The following is a 12,680-nucleotide window of genomic DNA, read 5'->3' as shown; positions in this document are numbered from 1 at the left end:
ATCCGTCAACCTTATATAAATGTGTAGCATATGGCGGTATCGGTGTGAATGGGTAAGAAATACGACCACCCCTAACGGATAAAAAGGCAAGATTCTAAAATCAGATATCAGTCTGTTTTGTGGATTCTGGGGGTCGCCTCGGCGACGCTTTGTTGCTCCGGGACCCTCACGATCTCGTCTGCATAACTAATTAGAAATAATTAAGTTAATGTTAAATAATTAGTTAATAATAATCAAGTTAATTTTAAAATAATTAATTAATAATATTCAAATTAATTTTTACTTAATTAGTAATAAATGTGGTTATTTTTGTGGACTTCGAGATATAAATAAATCAGACGTTTTCAAATGTTTTTTTTGAATTTCGAGATTTCAATAAATGACTTTTCATAATTTACTTGTGAATTTCGGATGCGAACAATTCAGACCTTTTCCTTTTGGATAATTGTGGCTTGTAGACGTTAAATAATTTTGACATTCGACTTATCGTGATTGTTTAACGAGAATCTAGTTACATATAAACATTATTTCACTGACATTTGATTATAAACTTTTGAATAAAAGGTGACCATAAGTTAAATTGTGTAACAACATTGACAATATACCAGTTATGAAGTTTAACCAGTGTTTTCATGAGTTATCGACTTTCTTTCTCTACCGTAACTTCTTGGTTACTCCACGTCTATGAGATTCCTGCCTGTTCCTCCACATTAATGAACCTCCACTTCCAAGTGCCTGAGCTAGTCAGGAAGTCGGAGGCCTTCAGACTACTACATAAGTATTATTATAAACAGGGCTCGAAATGGACTGGAACGCACCGGAACGCCGTTCCGGTTCATTAAATCTCCAAAATTATCGCTCCGTCTCGTGGAAATATTAATTTGACCGCCTGAGCTAAATATGTCATATAATAAAAAATCTAACAGGCTTATTTTTATAAAATACATATACAATTAGATAACAACGTTAATATTTTCATAAAATTATCGAGCGCTCCGGTTCGTACAATTTTCTATTTCGAGCGCTGATTATAAAATGGTCATAATAATTGATGTTATGGATACATTATTTGCAATGTATTTATTTACTTTGCGTATAAATAAGTAAAGAACCGCACTACACTACACGATCAAATACCATGCTCTGATTACAATGATAGCTCTATGCTAGAGTTTCCCAAACATTTTTCGACTACTGCCCCTTCTCAGAGCTCATTATTATAGAAAAATAAATTTTATCACTTAAAAATAGGTAGGTAAGTACATGAAATGTCACATACTGGCAGTGGCGAAGTGGCGATTTATGGCTTGGTTTCGCAAGGTTTAATTTAATTTTAAAAACTAACCAACACCGTGTGTAAATTGTAGTCTTAGTTCAATAAAAACAAATACGTATGACTAATAAAGTTTAATGTGCACTATCTATGGCGGATCTTAAAGGCTTACCTCCACCCTTCGCTACTGCATACTGGACATACTGATGAAAACTATTAAAATCCGGTATTTGTTAATAAGTAGGCATACAAGGGTTTGATCACTTAAAAACACTTAAAATAGCATTGATGATTTTTTTTAAATCTGATGTTTACACGCATGAATCCTAATGACTTCAAAACAAACAAAAAATTAAACCTGATGTACCTATATGAAAATATGACAGTATGCAACTATAATCAGATGTAGGTACTTATTTGATTTTAGTTTTTATAATCCCAAAATTAATGCATTACATACAAGAAGGCAAGTAAAATGAAATCTGAGATAAAAAAGGAAATTTTGCTCATTCAATGTTGACAATTGACATGATATCATTATTGTTTTAAATATTGATAGTACAAATAAATGAGTGAGTATTTAAGAGCAGATAGTGTGTAATGTGTACTTAAAATGTCAAAGTGCAGAATGCATCACATGTAGGTACTTAACGGAAGTAATTGTGAATCATTTACAGTTTGTTTACACAAACACAAGTAAGAGTGGAAGTGGGAACAGAAGTTAAATGCGGATCAATGAAAGTGTATAGGTACACACCTCCTTAAATTTAGAATGCTAGGAACTAGCAAGTACTTAGGTACCTATTTAAATAATAAGCACACAATTGACAATTCCCAAAGTACGCGATACCGCCTCTGTCGGAGCTGGATGGATCTAGATTAATATAGTAAAGTTAAGATAGTTAAAGAGCAAGTAGGCATTAAGAAGACGCGAAAAACTTTGGTCGCATCAGCAAAAAATATTTAGCGACAAAGCACACTGCTAGTGGCCGTGCGTGTCGCGAGAGGTGTAGAAAGCTTTGTCCACAGCGTATTTTGCAAAATTATCTCTGTTTCACAGGTTGAGAAACTATGCTTTAGAAATAGGTGTATGGATACGTCATCTATTAAAATGCCCATGATGGCCGAGCGGCTTACATGTCAACTTATTATGTCTGGATCGCAGGTTCGAAACCTGGGTCTGGCAAATACACAGTATATTGTTTTTCAATTTGTGTTTGGAGTCAGAATATTGACGTAATAGGTTGTGCAAGTGGCTAAAATCCATTTCTTGTAAAAACAAAAAATCTGTTGATACAAACCTCCATCTGTGGAGGCCCATATAATCCTATTAGGATCGGACATTGTCAAAAGAAGAAAGAATTAAAATAAATCACTGCAGTTTTTTTCAGTTTATAAGGAGAAATTAAAGGCTCAAACGCTGGAAAGATTAGAGATATTATTAATTGAGTTAGCATTTACTTGGTAGAATTCCATTTTACAAGAAATGAAAATATAATTAATATTAAACCTGTAGAATTTAATATTAATTATATTTTCATTTCTTGTTTAGAGATATTTATATAAATATAGCATTGGTTGATCAGTACAATCGTATTAAAAAGAGATTAATAAAAATCAAAAACGTAGCTCGTAGCACAACAGGGCATGGAGTTATAGATGTTAGGCATAACATGCAAATACCACAAAAGACAGCTATGAATAAGGAAGTACTTAGACAAAAGTACGCAATTTAGTGAACCAACTGCTGAAATTTGCAATGGGCTGCACATGTTGCTCGGTAAATGCACACACACAACATGTCACAGAGCTGCCCGAACCTGCAGGATCAACAAATTGATTAGGTTCAGCAGAAATACACGGCAAACATCAGTTTACAATTAATACATAAGAACAATAGAGAGACCTTCGTTTGAGATTGGAGCAATCTCAGCTTACGATAACAATCAATATTCACAGAATTTACTGATACAAAAATAAGGGGTAATGGTGCCGCAGATAACCGCATGACTTTTTAAAACATCCTTTTTAGACCAAACCCAACCCAACATAACCTACTCTAACCTAGTCAAACCTAACTCAACCTTAGTGTGTCATAATGATGCATCGAAATGTATGAAAATATTAAACTTTAAATTAACAATTATTTGATCGAAAAGCATCTCCGCCGACAGAAAAGGGTATTTAATAATTGTTTACATGGGATAAATTCGCATCCGGGGAATAATAGTGGCACAACTCGAATAACTTGTTTTTGCAGGAGAGCAGTTTGAATATTTTATTTTGGTGTGTTAAATTTGTTTATTTTTTAAATTTACTTTATAATAGCGTGAAGTTAGCACACTTTTGAATGCTATCCGCAATAACAATGGCACAATGGTGATTGTGCCACTATTTCTGCTTGAATTCAAGTAAAATGTTATAATATGATTAACTAAAAAACGACAATTTGGACTTTTGTCACTATTATTCCCCGGGTGCGAACTGTTTCTGCCAGAAAAGTAATGATAAATGGTCATGCAGTCATCTGCGGCACATGGGTTTATGAAGATTTTAATATTTACCGTCAACCAGGGGATGTATGTTTAGTAAATTAAAGTAGGTACACCAAGATAATTAGTATATTTTTTTCTCTAAAAGCTTTCTGATAAATAACTAAGTATATTGTAAATTCATAGACTTAAAAAATCTTCATTCAGTAAGTAGGTAAATTATTAATTAATTTAGTTATTATGCACATTATTTATGTACTTCTTATTATATGATGTGTGATTACATAATATTATGTCAGTAAGTACTTAGTATGAATAAGCATTAACAAATATTAAAGTAAGTAGGTATGCATGTAAATACTGTAAAAACAATTTACACTAAGTACCTACTTAACTTTATGGTGTATAAAATGCAAGTGAGGTAGGATAGCTACCTACCTGCTAAGTGAGGCGCTGTTATATTTTAAGATAAGTAATAAACAAAGATAACATTTGTATAATTTAGTGGCTATTTGATGAATATAAAATTTTATTGACAATGGAATAAAATAGTTAAATGAAACATAATCACAAAAAATGTAAAATCAGTGATAAAATAAAAAAAATATATATGCCCTCGCTCTGAGAGATGTTATGATTTTTAAAAACAATCCCCTAAAATACTTAATTTCCTTTGTAACAAAGAAATTTAGAGAATTTGTTCGAAAGAAAGTATAATTAGAAATAATAAAATGATGTTTGTATACATACTGGAATTGTTAAACAAAAATTTTCATGTTACAATATTATATAAGTAGCTACTCAACATTTAATTGTTTAAAAATGAACTTATTGTTTTTAGATACTGACCTTAGATACTATTTGTTTTTATTTATTTAATTGGACAAAACTGTCTTAACTAAAAAAACAAATACCTACCTACATAAAAAAGGTCATTAATTGATTATTATAATAGTGAACAGGTGTGTTTTTATCAGTGTTTAGATCAAAATATGCAACCTACAGAATCGCCTACTTAATGTAGAATTTGTACATAACATTATCATAGCTCAGATGCGCCGTATTTATCAATAGAGATGCGAGATAAATCTCCAATGGGCAGCGTATCAATTGACATCTTGCACGCAACTCAATTGAACCAATAATAACAAACTACATACTTAGTTTAAACACTAGTACATACCTACCCGTATCAGACGTTATCACGATATTTCGCTAACGCGTGCCATTCGGCAGCTAATACATTAATTAAACACATAAAAATACCACAAAACAATGCCACAATCACATATTTTATCTCACAAGCTTGTGGAAGGAATATATTATTAAAAATCAGTACCGGTTTATTTATTTGGCCGATAAAAAACACGACACAAGGATGTCAGATTTGAGAGTAAATGTTATGTGTTAAACCGTGTAAGCGAATGATATTCACCTTTAACATGTGGAGATTCAAATAAATTGATTCTTCTGGAATAACACAATATTTAAAGATCACTTTTACAATATAAATAAACTGAATCGTCTATCACCGAAAAACACACATACGAAATCTCGAATGACACCAAATGACACTCGCCTTCAGAGTTGCCAGTGGTGATAATATTTTTTCCAATTATTTTTATTATTCGTGTACTGGTTTTTTCCCCACAATTACGATTCTTACAACTAATAATTAATTGATAATAATAATGTAGTATAATCACTCGTGATTTGATAATACATTTTTTAAATTAATGCTTATATTATTTAAAAACCATTAGGTACAATATTTTGTTACAAAGTCTGTTTGATTTATATATTATATTTTTAATAAAATTGTATCAAGATATTATTCTTTTGCAGTTCAATATAAATTTAGCAGATTAGACTGAAAGTTTTCTGATAATAAACAAAGTGAGAAAAATATTTGATTAAAAATCAATAATTATTATTGTCAAATAATATTATGCCAAAGAGATTGGAATCTTTTTTGTATTATGCCATTGCCCACTGAAGAAGGAAGCCGATACATTACACGAATGGTCCTACTTTTCGCCCCTCCCGTTGTCTATGAATGACCTGTCATTGCCTGTCATTGTATATAGAGTGCTCATACTGACGCGTCTGTGGTGTTCACTTGTCGGAGTATTCTTAGTTTCAGAATTCTTTCAGATTATTTTAACGTATCTTGGAGACCTTGGAGTTCATCTGATTTAGTGGTTACGTGTTATTAATAATTGGAAGTGATGATCAAAGTAAGTAAAATTCTTCTGTGTATAATAATATCATAGTACACTAGGACGTTTGTCAATGTGACAGTCGATTCTAAACGACAATAACTAATAACTTATTTATAATCATCAGTCATTATAGAATACCAAACTCTGCTTGCGGGTACGTTATCAATAAATAGTATGGCAGTGGACCACTCGTTGATTGTGCAAAAAGTTATGCTCAGGCTTTATTAATCTAAAGATGGCGGTGATTATGCCCTTATCCATGGCAGTGGCGTAGTATCTCATCGCAAAAGTAGGTATGCAAAACATTGGGGCCGGCCTGGATAGGTGGCCATAAATCTCAATCCGGTAGATTTAAATGAATACATATTATTATAGTATAATGTACGTATACCTATTCTTCTTTTTACGTATTTGTATATGTAGGTACCTATTATTTCTAGCTACGCCACTGGTCCAGGGGTAGAGAACCTGTGTGTAGCCTTAAGGCCATATGCGGCCTTACATGCTATGCCATTCAGTGCGAACTTATGAGTTAACATTCATTTTTTTTTTTAATAAATTCGTTAATACCAAACAGATTTGACGGTTGGTTAATACAGTGTAGTTAGATTTTTACATAATAATTTAGGCGCAATATATATGATTTCGGCCATATTAGATTATGTCATGGCCTTCCAACATGAGAAGGTTTCCAACCCCTGCCCTTGTCCAGTAGCTGTTTATATCACAAAAAATAATTATTAGTACCTACCTACCAATTGAGGGGCTTAGTATCATAGCTCAGAATCTCCATCAATGTGTGTTATTGGCAAACAAAAAAAACTGTTTTCATGCTACAGTTACGAATAAATAGTTTGATTATAGTTTTATTAGATGGAGGATCGCAAAAGAAATTGCCTGTAGTAAATACAGATGTTATTTTTCGTCAAACATTCAAGATATCTTCAATTTAAACTTGGAGATTCTTAGTTTTGATGTGAGTCTATGGAGATTATTAGTTTAGAAAATACGCCATATAGTCCAGTCAAATTAGACCGAAAAATACGTTATGGTTGCAAAAGGTCGGGTAGAAGATTTTTTTTTAATTTGTATATATGGTAATGAGTGACAAGAAAACGAGTTTTGCCAATTCGGATGACTTCGGCACAACTTTTGGCGGGCAAAAAACCGCAAAATTTTGGGTGTTTTTTTGGTTTTTCGGTTATATCTCAAAAACGGTTGGTCGTAGCAAAAATATTGTTATATATCAAATTAAAGCATATTAGATTTTATAAATTTTATATATACTATGTTTTTTTCTATCTCTGACCGTTCATGAGATACTTGCTGTTGAAAATAGTATATCGTCGCTCTAGGATTATATTGTCCAAAGCGACAATATGTGAAATGTTCAGGAGACGAAAAACAAAGTTCATTACCTTATATTTCAATATTATTATTTTATTTTTACATTTAATAAATAGGTTGGGTAGGTAATGGTGGGTTTATTACATTCATGGAATTTGGGCCACAGGTAATGGAGTGACTAGTTAGATAAAGTCCATTAATTTCGCTGGGTTTTTTCAGTTAATATGCTATTGATATTAAATATTTTGTTAGAGTTATTTGAAATTATCCTATAATTACCTTTTATTGGTTTAAGAATATCTTTCTGATTCAAAATATGGTCAGTAACATTTAAATTATTAAGAATTGAAATTATTAGGGTACCTACTTATATAATAATTAAAGATTAGTTACCTGCCCTGAAATTATGTTTCAATGAAACACTGTCAATCAGGTGGACCAGGAACTTTTTTTGAGCAACGGAAGTAATAAAAATCGCTTGATAACACTACTTAAAACACATTTCTCACGGGTTGGCATAAAAGTGAGCCAGGCAGAAGAGGATGCCAATGTTTTAATTGTAACTACTGCCATTTCAAAAGCAAATGAATTTAAATGCGTAGTAATAATAGGTGAAGATATTGACCTTCTTGAACTGATGTCGGCAAGAGAACAATTCTTGGACAACTTATTCTTTCGAAAACCTGGAAAGGGAAGTAAACCAGATGTGTTGTTCTCGACAAAATCGTTTAAATATGACGCACGTACCATTCTTTTCACACACGCGTTCAGTGGGAGTGATACATCCTCCTCTCTATTTGGCCATGGAAAGATTAAATTGTGTGGTATTTTGGAGAAGAATATTCAGTTGAAGGAAGTGGTCACAATATTTAACAATCCAGATTCCAGCACTGATGAAATAGCTGTAGCAGGAGAACAGGTACTTATGAGGTTGTACAGTGATGCCTGTAGACCTGAGGAAACACTGGACACTGCGTTATCGGCTATTCATGAAATCGGCCAAACAGATTAAATTTAATCTATCAAGACTACCACCAACTCGAGACGCAGCGCGACACCATTCGCTGAGATCCTACTACCAAATACAAACTTGGCTTGGTAATGTTAAAAAACCAGACGATTGGGGGTGGCAGCGAACTAGCAATGGCCTAATACCCGTGGAGATCATTAAAGATCCAGTGCCTGAAAAAATACTGAAAGTACTTTCTTGTGCATGCAAGAAGGGGTGCAGTAAAGCATGTACCTGTCGAAAATCAGGGATGAACTGTTCGTCAATTTGCAAGAACTGCAGTGGAGTAAATTGTGAAAATGTAGCAGATATTTCTGGATTGGAGGAAGAGGACGCTGAAGAAGATTACTTTTATACTCAAGAGAACTTCCCAGTAATGAACAGGTAATGGATGATATGAAATTAATATATATATATATAATATCTCTCCATTCTTTTCAAATTAATGGAATATATTATTATATAGTTTTGTAGGATAATGATTCCGACATGGGAGCTGCATTGCAAGACTTTGACGACGTAAAACCTTTGCCTACTCCACCTCACCAAAGCAGCAGAAACGGTTAAAAAATTAAGATGTTTGGTGAATATTATTATTCTGTACATATTAACATTTGTTTTGCAATCATTACTAAAACTATGAATATACTTTATTTGTAAGATCTTAAGTTTAGATTAGTATTTCTTCTCATTGAAGTTTGATTTTTACTAAAACGCGTATTTTCAACAGCAAATATCTCATAAACGGTTAAAGATAAAAAAATGTGTTGCATAAATATTTTTAGAAAATTTAATAAGCTTTAATTCTGTGTAAAACAATATTTTTCTACAACCAACCGTTTTTGAGATATAAGCGAAAAACCAAAAAAACACCCAAAATTTTGCGGTTTTTTGCCCGCCAAAAGTTGTGCCGAAGTCATCCGAATTGGCAAAATTTGTTTTCTTGTCACTCATTACCATATACACAAATTAAAAAAAAAATCTTCTACCCGACCTTTTGCAACCATAAAGTGTTAACTTTTTGTTGAGTTATATTTTATTAATTATATTATAATATAATATAAATATAATTACTTAATTATATTTTATTAATTATATTAATTAAGTAAAACTTAAATAAAACTGGGGAACAGATGCTTACACTTTGATAGATAAACAAATCCTGTCGACCATGACAGTACAATGATGCCTTCTCATTGGCTGGAATGGAGATTCTTAGTTTGGAAAATCATAGGGCATTGGAGAATATAAGTTTTGAAAATAAACACAGATTTCACATTCATTTTGTATGGGAGATTGTCAGCTTGGAAAAATAATTTATACTTTGAATGGTAGGCATGAGCACGGAGAACAATGCTGCATTCATAACTCATTTTTGGTATATGCTGGAGATTATGAGTTTTGATACCAACGCCCTCAATTGCGATCTTTGAAGTAATGGTTTTTATAGTAATTTGTCGGGTGATTTAGAATACAACACAGAAGAAATTGTATATAAGTAGGTAAGTATATAAGTTTAAGTTTTTAGTAATTACATAATTATTTTTTCTGATATTTACAAGTCGTTTCAGGTTCCAATAATATTGACGATGCTAAGTCTTATTACGTGTTTGTTAAACTTATACACTTGCATATAATATTATTATAGTGTAGATAACTAGGTACATTGGGTTTTTTAATGCGAAAAATTGATATAGGTAGGTACTTATGTCAAAAAAACTTAGTTGCTATTATTAAACTTTGATAATTTGATGTTTCACAAGAAAAAATCGAAATACTTAGGTACTACGTGTAGCATACGTAGTACCTATGTATCTCTCTCTTACTTTGTAGTCAGAAGGTATTATTGTTATTAAGTATGTGTCTACACGTATAAGAGCTAAACTACTTATATAGGTAGTACCTACCTACATAGAAAAAGCTTAATATTCTACCTACATCTATCTACCTATTAATGAGAATCGTTACCCCGTTATCAGTGGAAATATCTCAAGGGCATTGTAACTAACTTTGTCTGTGTTGTTAGCCACGACTAGCCTGTACCAACCTCTAATATATATTTATAGAAAATAATATGTAGATAATACAACCTTCTTTGTACGCGATTGATTTTTCATCTTAAAGCGCAAAGCGTAGAGCGAATAATAATATGTAAGTATATAGGTATATGAATACTGAATATGTACGTAGGTCTTTATATACTACTTATATAATACAATTAGGCAACTCATTAACATTAGGATGAGCTTATTTTTTGAGACATTGTCTACGAACATTTTCACAGACGGTTATACGTTTGAGTTGCGCAAAACGCTCAACGCTGCGCCGAACGCTGCCACTCAGGACGTACACTTAGGGTTCGGTTACGGTTCGATTTTCAGCTCTGATTTTCACACTAGCTTCTTCTGTGTAGGTTCCTACCAACCTATATTTTTAAGATACCAGCTGGTATCTTGTATTGTATTTTGAAGATACAAGGTGTTTTCTGTAGGTTATATTCTTCCGCTTCGTGATTTCTAATTATATTTTCAATTTTTGATAGGTATGTATATAATTAGTATTTACAAGCGATAAAGGGTGGAATTACCCTTGCAGAGGGGGCCTGTGGCTAATATAATAAATACACATATCAAAAGCTTCAAATGCATAATATGGTGTAAAGCAGTATCAGGGTGATAACTGGGACAATATCATTGAAGCTGCTTTTATACGACTGAGGAAAATAATATGTGGCTACCACTAAAACCTGACTTGCAAAATGAAAATGATAAGTTGCTAAGAATCTATTTTCCGTCCTACTAATACAGCGTGGAGTCGTGGAGACTCAGAGACACAACGTTCCCAAAAATAATAAGCTTTCGAATTGTGGGTATACAGAGACCGGTTCCGTGGGTATACAGACATCAACTGGAAAGACAATGTTTCGAATGTTGAAGATGAATATACCAAAGAAGTAATCATATAATATGTAATCACTAGCAAGTTGTCATATTACGTTGACCACATCGTGAGGCATCCAAAGAGATATCAACTTCTGCATAGTATTTTGGTGTAGGAGTGTTCAAACACAAACAAACTTTCACTATTCACAGGCCGTCAGCGGTATCAGTTAGTACTTACTCAGTGAGAGACGTTGATGGCAAAAATAATATTGTTTATTGCATACATTTTCTTAGCATACACATTTCACACGAATCTTAATATTAAATTTAGAATGTTAAAATGATTTTCTCACCGAGAGGCATGGGATACTCAGTTACAGCATTATTAAGTCGTGAGAGGTTCAATAAATAGGATATTACTATTGTTGTATCAAAATATTCAAGGGAAGATTTCCGACAATTGAAGCCCTGGCAGAAGAGGAACGCCCTGGGTGAAGAATCTCAGAAACTAGTTTGATCCACAACTCAATCCCTCTTTAAAGCAGCGACAGACAGTAACAGCATAGCCAAAATCATTGCCGATAACATTTTAGACTCTATTGACATTAGACGAAGTAAAAATAATTAAAATTGATGATGAACAATAGTGTTGTGTAAATGATTTTCAAATCATGATTCATGGCATTATGTATAACAGAAACTTGTCTCCTCATAATTAGTTTTTTTTTATAGATTATAGCCCCTTTAACTTCATAGTGAAATGTACGTGGATCTAGATAGTATTACTCGTCTTTTAAAGACAGTTTATTTTTATACTATCCAAAAAATGATAAATAATTATGTAATTCTTTGAAAGCGACGTTTAAATACCATTTCATTTCCAAATCTCAATGCCTAAACCTTTTCATATAATTTGTATATCAATGAAAATGTATATAGGCACCTACAACCTACGTACTATTCTCTAATTCCAATTCATTACAAAGTTTATGTACCCACTACCCATATTTCTAGATCTGGGTAGTGGGTACCATACTTAAATAGGTTAAAAATAAAATAAATCAAAAGTTGAAGAAAGATAATATTATATTTTCGTAACTTTAAATTCTCTGGAGTTTGGGGGATACCTCCCTCTGGAGTGCCTCTCATGATCACCATTATGAAATCCCTGCATTAGAATAGCGAATGCTGTATGTATCAGAATTCAAATCGTGATGGTATCATGAACAAAGCCAAACTGCGTCCTTGCCCTTGGCAATTTGATGCGGACAGTCTGGACTCTGGACCTATGACATTGTTTCTTTACTTAAGCGGGTAATGGCACTTTATAAAGAAACCGTACCTCTGCTGAGGCTCCGAGAATAGATGCTATTAACAAATACTGGCGAGGGACAGGGATTCTTGGAGGCGCCTATATGCTCCACTAAGGAGCGGACACCAACAATATATACACTA

The 12,680-nt window shown here is 32.8% G+C and overlaps 1 protein-coding gene across 1 annotated transcript in view; it reads right to left on the bottom strand.

Moving 5' to 3' along the window:
- Positions 1-5,342, bottom strand: part of Itpr (Inositol 1,4,5,-trisphosphate receptor) — a 100,593-nt gene extending 95,251 nt beyond the window's left edge. The window contains exon 1 of the mRNA XM_085954285.1: positions 5,201-5,342. The gene's annotated coding sequence lies outside the window, so the exon portion shown is untranslated. The remainder of the gene's footprint in view (positions 1-5,200) is intronic.
- Between the last annotated feature and the right edge of the window lie 7,338 nt (positions 5,343-12,680).

Source organism: Rhyacophila brunnea, unplaced genomic scaffold (assembly GCF_057557595.1).
Source record: "Rhyacophila brunnea isolate RB1 unplaced genomic scaffold, BYU_Rbru_1.0 scaffold_4, whole genome shotgun sequence".
NCBI lineage: Eukaryota > Metazoa > Arthropoda > Insecta > Trichoptera > Rhyacophilidae > Rhyacophila > Rhyacophila brunnea.
This window is presented reverse-complemented; position numbering and strand designations above follow the sequence as displayed.